Source organism: Pituophis catenifer, unplaced genomic scaffold (genome assembly GCF_029215685.1).
Source record: "Pituophis catenifer annectens isolate HBS135680 unplaced genomic scaffold, rPitCat1.0.hap2 SCAF_1, whole genome shotgun sequence".
NCBI lineage: Eukaryota > Metazoa > Chordata > Lepidosauria > Squamata > Colubridae > Pituophis > Pituophis catenifer.
In genome coordinates, this window is record NW_027256881.1 from 321,256,037 (window position 1) to 321,266,324 (window position 10,288).

The 10,288-nt window shown below is 43.8% G+C and overlaps 1 protein-coding gene across 1 annotated transcript in view; it reads right to left on the bottom strand.

The window, feature by feature from the left end:
* DAAM1 (dishevelled associated activator of morphogenesis 1) overlaps positions 1-10,034 on the bottom strand; it is a 168,569-nt gene extending 158,535 nt beyond the window's left edge. Inside the window, exon 1 of the mRNA XM_070931638.1 lies at positions 9,961-10,034. The gene's annotated coding sequence lies outside the window, so the exon portion shown is untranslated. The remainder of the gene's footprint in view (positions 1-9,960) is intronic.
* Between the last annotated feature and the right edge of the window lie 254 nt (positions 10,035-10,288).

A 10,288-nucleotide genomic window follows, 5' to 3' on the forward strand; every position in this document is an offset into this window, starting at 1 on the left:
TTGTTTATTTAATAACATATTTGTGTTAACTAAGGATAGGAAAGCTAATAACTATTATAAACTAAAATAAATATATTTAAAAAGGGTATTTCAATATACTTAATTTTGTTCTGTCCCGTTCTATTATAGCAACTGCCTACACAAGTCATTCTACCTATTTGCTACCTTTCTTGCTGCCAAAAATTCAGAGCCAATGTACTAAATACAGCACTGTGACTATTCACCCACATCCAGTACATCCCATCCTGGCAGGCAGAAATTGCAAGGTAGAGATTCAGATGGAGATTTTTCCCTATCCCCCACTTTCTCTGCTTCTTCCTCTTTCCATTTAAAAGCCAAACAAACACGAAAATGACAGGAATAAAACCCAAGGCATTGCTTTTGTTAAGCAATATACTTTTCTATTCAGGTACGATTTCTATTCCTAAATAGAAAGTAATTATTTCTGATAATTACTTTCAAAGCAGATCAATAATTTCTGTGGTCTTGTGTGGTTATTGATACAATGTTGTGTGGGAACATCTTTTGTCGTAATTAAAACGATTAAAGAGAAAATAAAGTCAGCCTTTAAAATTAGGACATTTAAGCTCCTTATAAATTAGATCATTACCAAGTACTTCTCACGATTGCTTAGGGTACACATTCAATCTGACTGACTTTTTACCTGCCATAAAGTCATTGCCAACTCTTAGTGTTGATAGGTTTTCTCCATGATGATCTATCCCTAATCTGGTCTTTCAAGGACACCCCACACTGTAAATAGGTCCATCCATCTTGCTGCTGGTCATCCTCTTCCTTTTCTTTTCCCCTTCATTAGAGTCTTTTCCAGTAAGCTACTTTTTCACATAATGTATCCAAATAAGAATAGTTTGAGCCCGATCATTTATGCCTCAAGGGAGAATTCTGAGTTGGTTGGTTTGATGATCCATCCGTTTGTTTTTTTGGCTTTCCAAAGGTGTTCTCAGGAGTCCTCTCCAAGACCAAAGTTCAAAAAGTGTCAATACTTTGCCCATCTTGCTTCTTCAAAACAATTCACCATGAAGACAAGTCAATCTTCTATGAAGATCATCAGTCCTTGGCTTTCTTATATCTCAAGGGAGAGTCTTATTCAATCTTTTTACTCATCCTTCTCCAAACTTGTCCCACTACTAATAGAAATACAAATGCCATTCTTCATATGAAAATCCTCAGCAGAAAAAAAAGACACACCCCATTCAGGATTGTATTGTAATTTATTACCCAATCCAGAAGAACCAGATAGATTTGGGCAGGCAATATGGTGCCCACAGGTCCCTCCCTTGACACCTCACCCTAGCAGAATTTAATGAATTTTTAAAAGAATTTTGTTTTTAAAAAGTGGCAAAACAAAAAAAAATGACCTTCGATATAGTCACAATGAATCACGAAACCTTTAGATTTCATATAGTATCACAGGCATTCTAGGAAAGTGAAAGTTATTGGTGGCTTCACTTCAATATTTAGTTTGTAATCTGGAAGCCAAGTCATAGGCTGTTCAACATTTATGTGAAGCCGCTGGGTGAGATCATCCGTGGTTTTGGGGTGAGAGTCCATCAGTACGCTTATGACACTTAGTTGTACATCTCCACCCGAGACCACCCCAACGATGCCCTTGATGTGATGTCTCGCTGCCTGGAGGCCGTGCGGGTCTGGATGGGGAGAAATAGGCTCAGACTCAACCCTTCCAAGACTGAGTGGCTGTGGCTTCCGGCATACCGATATAGTCAGCTGGTACCATCGCTGACTATTGGGGGTGAATCTCTGCCCCCCACAGAGAGGGCTCGCAATTTGGGCGTCCTCCTGGACGCACAGCTGTCTTTTGAAGAGCATATGACGGCCATGGCCAGGGGGGCTTTTTATCAGGTTCGCCTGATTCGCCAGTTGCAGCCCTTTCTGCACCGGGATGCCTTGCGCATGGTCACTCACGCCCTTGTCACCTCCCGGCTGGACTATTGTAATGCTCTCTACATGGGGCTCCCCTTGAAGAGCACTCGGAGGCTCCAGCTGGTCCAGAATGCAGCCGCACGGGTGGTTATGGGCGCAACCCGTTTTGCCCACGTGACACCCCTCCTGCGCGAGCTGCACTGGCTCCCAGTAGTCTTCCGGGTGCGATTCAAGGTGTTGGTTACCACCTTTAAAGTGCTCCATGGCATAGGACCCGGGTACCTTCGAGACCGACTTCTGCCACCAACAGCCTCCCACCGCCCAGTTCACTCCCACAGAGAGGGTCTCCTCAGGGTGCCATCAGCCAAATTATGTCAGCTGGCGACACCCAGGGGGAGGGCCTTCTCTGTGGGAGCCCCTGCCCTGTGGAATGAACTGCCCCCGGAAATGCGTAAGATCTCTGACCTCCGTGTATTTCGCTGTGCCCTCAAGACCCTGCTGTTCCGCCAAGCCGGGCTATCAATGTAATGATTTTTAAATTGGGTGTTTTAAATTTTTGGGGTTTTAAATCTGAGCCAAAATTATGTAATAATTTTAATTATTTTTAACTGATGTTTGTCTTTGTGTTTTTAATAGGCTGTACACCACCCTGAGTCCTTCGGGAGAAGGGCAGTATAGAATTAAATTAATTAATTAATTAATTAATTAATTAATTAATTAATTTATAGCAACAGGACTTAAAACGATCATTTATAAAGATGCTCCTATTCCAAAAAATAGCTCATTTTTAGTACCGTTGTCTGTCTATTCTAGAAAACTAGATTACATTACAGGGGTAGTCTAATAATGGACTAGTTAATTGGGTTGTAATTTGGAAAGACAGAATGAGAAGAGCAGAGAAAGGGAAGCTTGGTATAACCTTTTTTCTAGCTCAGGAAAACAACTCAGGATGCAAAAGAATAGGTAGAGGCTATCAAGACAGTAACTACTAGTAATTGTTTGGAGGCAGAATGAGGAGGAAAATGAAATGAGCAGAGAATTGATTTATGGTAGACAACTCAAATGCACTATATCCATCTTCAAATCTAGTTTTCTCCAGTTTTTAAGGGACTAGATTTTTCTTAATTACCATGCTGTTTGTAGTGCAGTCCCAACACAACTGGTGGAAAACAAATGCAGGAAAGATGCTACTAATAATAACAGTAATAGTGGTGGTAGCAATAATAATAGTAGCAGCAGTGATGCCACTCAATGTATAACTACATTTCTCAAAATCAGTGGAGTAAAATATCATGGTGTGTGTAGAGATAGTAAAGCAGGAGTAAGAAGATTAGTTGAAAAGGAAAGGTTAGTTTACATACAATACACTATAATCTCTGCTAATCATTAAAGCAGCTTTCTTCCATGTGAGCCTGAAAGTGGGGGGGGGGGAGGGAGGGAGGGGAACATGCCACCACTTCAAGGAAGCCAATCATTCAACTATGGAAACTTCTAAAGCAATGGTTCATGGGAATGCAACTCCATTCAGCATCAAAAACGATATTTCACTGGAATTGTTTACCTAGAGACCCAAACTCCCACTCTGCTTTGGGGGGATTCAGACAGAGTTTGTTTTTTCTCATTGGGACCAAGGGTACTGGGTTAGCATTTTTGCTGCATAATCTAGCCCAGGGATGTATAGGCACTGTTAGTATACTGATGGCACTAAATCCCTTGCTAGCAGATGACCTTGCTTAGAAGTCACCTATTCTATAAGCTTCATATAGATGTTAGGATGTTAGGAAAGGACCAGAAAGATACCTGAGATACTCAACAAAGTACAAGTCCCTGGGCAGATTTCTCCTCTCCACTCTCCACCTCAACTGGGATGTCCCCCCTCAAGAAGAAGAACCACTGCAAAACAACAACACCTATACCATTTCAAGGAGGTGGGCCAGAGAAATACCAAAGCTGAGCATATCAAAAGCTACTGAAAGATTAAAGAGAATCAAGAGGCATCTCCAAGTGTGACTAATGCAGCTTTCATGCTCTGCCCTGGCCTCAAACTCAACTCCCAAGGCTCTTTTAATACAAAGGGAAGCTTAGAGACAGGTCCAAAATTACTCAGAATAGTTGAATCAAGCAAAGGCTTCTTTTCAGCAGGAAGTACATCACAGCCTCTTTCATAGATAAGGGAAACATTTCCTCAAAGAAGGGTTGCTTACTGCTAAAATTCAACTTTCTGCCACCTTATGGGAGCTGTTAACTAAACATGAGGGCAGAAATCCGACTGAGAAGTGGGAGAATTAATACTGCAAAGTATTCCCACTTCTTTGGGAGTCAGATTCAAATTGAGCCCAGATCACTTCACAGAAGGAAGCCCCAATCACTTTGATTGGATTGGATTACTGCAACCCACTCTACCTGGCTTGTTCTTGAATTTACAGATGGTCCAGAATATCTAACGCCAGCCACATTGATGGCAGGGATATTTCCCAGCAGCAAGTCATTCTATTTTCATTGGTATCTAACTCCATTAGAACGCTGCGATAATTCTTCACGCCAGATGTTCTTACCGATTGTGTTTTCCTAAAAGGGAACAAGTAACATTCTGCAAAGTAACAAATTATTTTCTTTTGCCTTTTGATTTGCCTTTGTGTAGGTCAGTTATATGAGCTCTTTCCAGTGTCCAGTCAGACTCAAATTGGGTCTTCCTCCAATGAGGAACCATATTTTCTAAGCCCATGTTGGCAAACTTATGGCACGTGTGCTGGAAGTGGCACGCAGAGCCATCACTCTGGGCATGTGAGCCGTCGCCTGTTGCTTTTCCAGGTTCCGGTACACTGGCCAGTTGGTTTTCACACTGCACACTGGGTGGCTGCTCTTCTGGTTTCCGGCACGCGCATGCACACCAGCCAGCTGGTCTTCATGTGCACATGCACGCCGGAAACCAGAAAAGCAGGTAACCGGTGTGCATGCGCTCACCGGAAGAGCAGCCACTCGGCATATGTATGCGCAACAGGGCGGCTGTTCTTCCGGTTTCCGGCACGTGCGCTCCCATTTCGGCACTCATTGTGTAAAGATGGTGTGAGGAAAAACCTTAAAATGTTGTCATACCTCATTCATTAATCTGACCGTTTCCAGACGAAATTGTAAAGCTATTCCTCTGTAGAACACAAAGGATATTAACATTGCAGGCATACTCTAAAAGATACAGTCATATTTCAGTTCTACTTCACCATAAAATGACATTTGTTGGTAGGAATTGGCACATTCAGAGTCTACATTTTTTAACCCTTTCAAAAACAGTATCAGTTAGAGCGCGTGTATTAATTTGTTTCCCCCAAAGATTATACTACACCTGTCTACCTCAACTGGCAATGGTTTTCTCCATGGTTTTCTCCATAGACTCTGACTCTAACCTCTTGCTATCCAGATATACTGGAATCACAGGGCCCAAAATTCCTACCCAGCCTTTATCCCCACTTGATTAGAAGGACAAATGCAGCACAATTGAAAGGTGGAAGATTAGAGAAAGCTGCTTAAAATATTTTCAGTATTTGGCAGTAAAACGATGGCATTATGCATACTGAAGATAATGCATTACCAACTCAATAATAAGCGCTCTCCCTAAAATATTGAATGCTTAAAGTTTGCTCTGCCTAGGGAAAGAGGTGTGTGAGAAAACAATTAGGTTGTAAATACATGGTCATACTAAAACTCAGTCTTAAAGACAGGTTAGTTGCTACGTTTATCTAACGTTACACCAATGTTCAAATAATGTTATTTATTGAAAACATTTATATAGCCGCCCATTTTATAACCAATTCGGGGTATCATGATGTTGTAGTTTAACGTAATGGCCCATTCCCATAACATGTCAAAACAATGAATGGGTTCCTGACACATTTTTTTTTAAATTTGATTTATATGCCACCCTTCTCCGGAGACTCAGGGCGGCTTACAATGTGTTAAGCAATAGCCTTCATACTTTTGTATATTTATACAAAGTCAGCTTATTGCCCCCACAAACTGGGTCCTCATTTAACCTACCTTAGAAAGGATGGAAGGCTGTCAACCTTGAGCCTGGTAAGATTTGAACCTGCAGTAATTGCAGGCAGCTGTGTTAATAACAGGGTGCTTTAAACCACTGTACTACATTGAATCACAAACCACCCAATTACATTTCAGCCTAGTCTACAAGTAATGTGTTGTATGAAACCAGTGAAAATGTTGCTCAATAGACCGCTTGAAGTGTCTGCAAAGCAGTCCAGAAGTCTGTCTTACAAATTAGTTGTCATTTATCTTATGCAAATTCCTAGACTACAAAATAAACAATAAGAATAGTTCAGTGACAATGTGTGCAAATTAGACACCTTGCACTCTAGTCCTGTAAAATTACAGGATTAATTAGATATTTCAGTGTAGAACTAAAAATTAAAAGCAATCACAGGATGGGTCTGTGACTGAACTATCCCTTCCTAGCTTTTCTACTCTACGAATATGAACCAAATTTAGAATTTTGTAAGGCAGATCTGATTTGGAATATTCCCTCATTCCTTTATTTATATATTTTACCCCACGGAATCAGTTTTTCAACCTCAATAATTTTAAAGTGTGTGGCTTTCAACTCCCAGAATTCCCCCGCTAGGAAACACTCCCCAAAGCTTTGATTAAAGAGAACAGTTTCTCAGTTTCTGGAATACTAGGAGAGTTGGAACTATTCTAACTTCTGAGAAACGTATCACTTTCTACAAAATCTTTAGATGAGATCCTTTATGTAAAAAATCCAAGCTAATGGCAGACAGTTCAGAAATTGAGACTTTACAGTGGACTGGATTCCTCCTCTGCAAGAGTAAATCCAATGTTATGCATTCTATCCCGGAAGCCCAATACTGAAGTTTCCAATCAAATTAATAAAAACCAACATCATGGAGTTAACATGAGAATCCATGAGCTGGCATAGTATTTGAACTAGATTGTGACCTGGATTTGGAAGGCTAAATTCATTTCCCAGCTAATCTGAGCTGATGATAGGACAAATTGCCAACCCTGTGTTCAGTTGCCCATAAAGATGGGAAATAGTCAATACATAATTCCCTGGGCTGTTGGATCCAGAAGAGCTAGAAAAAAATGTAAACACACTTTAATCAATACCAACATCTAAAATAGTATCATTGACCCTTGGCTAATACCTTGTCCAAGTAAAATAGCTTCATGTTAACTCAAGAGCAAAGATATGCACACATTAGCCATCTGATAACCAACAAATTGAAATAATGATGTAGCAAAGGTAGGGTATAATGAAGATCATTAGCACAAAATTTCTATCATTCGACGCAAGGTAGATACAATTCATCACAGGTAGGTCCAATGCCTTAACGTTCAATTAAGTATAAAAGATGGACTTTCTAGTCATTGATATAGAACATGGTGCACAATGAAGTACATACATTTGTTTGCAGCCTTAATCCATCCGGATGCCCTTTCCACACAACTGCCACTGCATGTGGACATGTCAAAGCACACGAAGCATTGCTGCAAAATGGCAAACCACCTTTTGTTACCATCTCTGCATTTTTCTTCTCAGCTTTCACCCCCGTTTCAGAAAAGCCCCTCACAGCTCTTGTGCACAAAGAATAAAGCTACAGCATTTTTTTTTTTTAAAAAAAAGAAATCCTACTGTAATTTTGCAACAGGCATTGAGCAAGCGTGTTAGCATAGAGTGGGATTAGGAAAGGAAGAGGCAGCTAGGGAAACACCCTGTGCGATTTAGGCATCTCATGCCTGCCTACGATTTCCTCTTGGTTTCTATGAATGCAACAGGGGAACCCACCCACACCTGTCACTAAGGAATTGCCAGCCTTTTCTTTCTTCGCTGCTTCTCAAACAGAGCTAGCTGCGCCTTGGCAAAACTCACACTACCCTATTTTTAACCTAATCCCCTCCTATTTAACATCCACTAACTCCAGACTTGGACCCCAGAGCAGGAAGAAAGCTAAACAGATGCAAGCTCCCAAGCCTCAATTATACAATAAAATAAAGCTAACCTAGAATGTGTTCACATTGGTCACCAGAAGTCAATCTTGAGTCGAAGAAGTCCTTTACTTTACATCACAAGACTGGGCTCCTCCTCCTCCTCCATTCATACCTTCACCTGCATCCCATTTTTCCAGAGGCTGAAAAACAGACCACCGCCAGCCACACCCTTCCACGGCTACCAGGCAAAAGTGGGATCTGGGAAACCCAGAGCTAGGAAAAAGCAGCAATGCTTCAACAGCATAGGTAACCATAGCAACTCGATTTCTGATGCCCCGCCCCCTCCCCTCTTTCCTGTTGCAGACAGCGTCTCCTTCAAAAATCCTCAATCGGTAAGAGATTTTATTACTGCTGCAAACCAGGAGGCACATTCACACACACGCGAGAGAAAAGAGGCATGTGCACAATGGTTATTTTCTTCCTCGGTTAACTGGGGACCCTCTGGTTGTGGAGCAAAAGCCACTAGCCCAGCCGAGGAGGAACGAAGGAGAAGCTCCCCCTTGTAGGGTCCAAGACACTCAAACGCACCCATTCACGGAAAGAAAAAGCCAGCAAGAGACCCCTAAATAGAGGGAGGAGCTGGGTGGGAGGAAGATGGAGACCAGGTGGCAGGAAAAGGAGAAGCAGTTTCTGCATCTTCCACAGGGGGAAAAGCCCCATTACCTTGTCTTTTTTTTTCCCCCCATGGAGCAAACAGAAGCATCGATGGTCTTTACGCAGGGTTATAGATGAAGATGTATCGACTCCCACCCACCTATCCCCGGCGCCCCAAACCCCCCCCTCAAGAGTCACAGATTTTTTTTAATTGTTTTTAGAAGAGCCGTGCGGATGCACCCCTGTCTCTTTTTGAAATGTTGGTTCGAAGTGTTGGTTCCGCCTTATTTTGCATTTGAAAAGCCGGGGTGGTTTCCATGCCTTTAGCATTTCAGTAATGGTGAGAGCGGGCAACCCCGGGAGAGCCGTTTCGGGACTCCGTTCTGCACGTGTAGCGGATCCCAGTTACCAAGAAACCCGGGGAAGAGGCACAAGGGGGGTTTATCAAAAAGGAGCTTTCAAAGAGGTCTCGATACAGAGGACGCGGCGAGCATGGGCACCGTCCACACAAACAGGCACCAAAGTCTCGTTGCGGCAACGTTAAGCCGCGACTTTACACGCCTCCTAGTTTTAGGCTGCTTGTTCCAATGCCTTCGCGATAAGCCGGCAGAATCAAAACTCTTTCTTTCTTTCTTTCCCTCTCTCTCTCTCTTTCTTTCTCTCTCTCTCGGCGGCTTTGAACCCGCGGAATTGGGGGGGGGGAGGGGGAATGTTATCAGCAACAAACAACAACAAAAAGTGTGTGTTTGTGGAGAGGGGAGATAGTGGTAAAGGCGGCAGACCGGTGTTGTTGTTTTTTTTTTTCCCCAAGCCGATCTCTTTCGCGGCGTATCCAGCCCCGATCCCATTCAGAAGAAAGAAAGGCTGCAGCCGGAAAGAAACGGGGGGGGGGGAAGACATCTGCACCTTTTGTTACATACACACACGCGAAACCCACAGTTTTCTGGCCTCTCGCGCAGATCTGGGGTGGGGTGGGGTGGGTGGGAGCCACACAATTCCGGGAGGCGAAAAGGGGCGCAGGGATATTTCCAGAAACGAGCGAAATAATGCAATCCACGCAGCGACGCCCATATTCTCCCGTTCCGATTCTACCTCTGGCTGAGAGAAAACCGCCTTTAAAGTTTCTCTGCCCCCCCCATCCTTTAAACCCAAGACCCTGCCTCGTTTGCAGACTAGAGCACTTCTCCCTCCCCCATTAGCCCAGCTTAAAATCTTCAAAGTTCGGGCGCCCCTCAAGCCGCTTCTCCCGACACCGGGATGAACGAGAAAGCCGTTTTAGCTTCACCTATTCTTCCACACACACCCCTCCACCCCGGAAGGTAACTTAGGTTCCTCCATATCGCGTTAAGCCAAGCCCGAGCCACCATCTGAAAACGGGGCCTCGGCTTGGGCGTTGTGTGCCGCCTGCAGTGAGCGGGGGTGGGTGGGGGAGCAGCACCGCCTTACCTGAAGCCCCCGTGCATCTTTCTGGAGCCGCCGCCGCCGCCCGCTCCGGTTCCCCGCTCGGCTTACAATGGGTGCTGGTTAGGCAGGCTCGCTTCCTCCGCCGCCGCCAGCAGGAGTAACTCCGGTCTCGCTGCCTCACAAGCCCGCAGGTGACATCATCGCCTTTTGGCCTGATAGGATGCAATATGTGAATCTGAAACTACGTAAGGGAGGCTCGTACAGAGAAAGCCTCCTACCAGCCCGCTGCCTAGTGCGCCTCTGGGAGATAGAGTCCGGACCGAGTTCTTGGCCACAGGCAGCTGTATGCCAAGGACTACCTTTCCCAAAA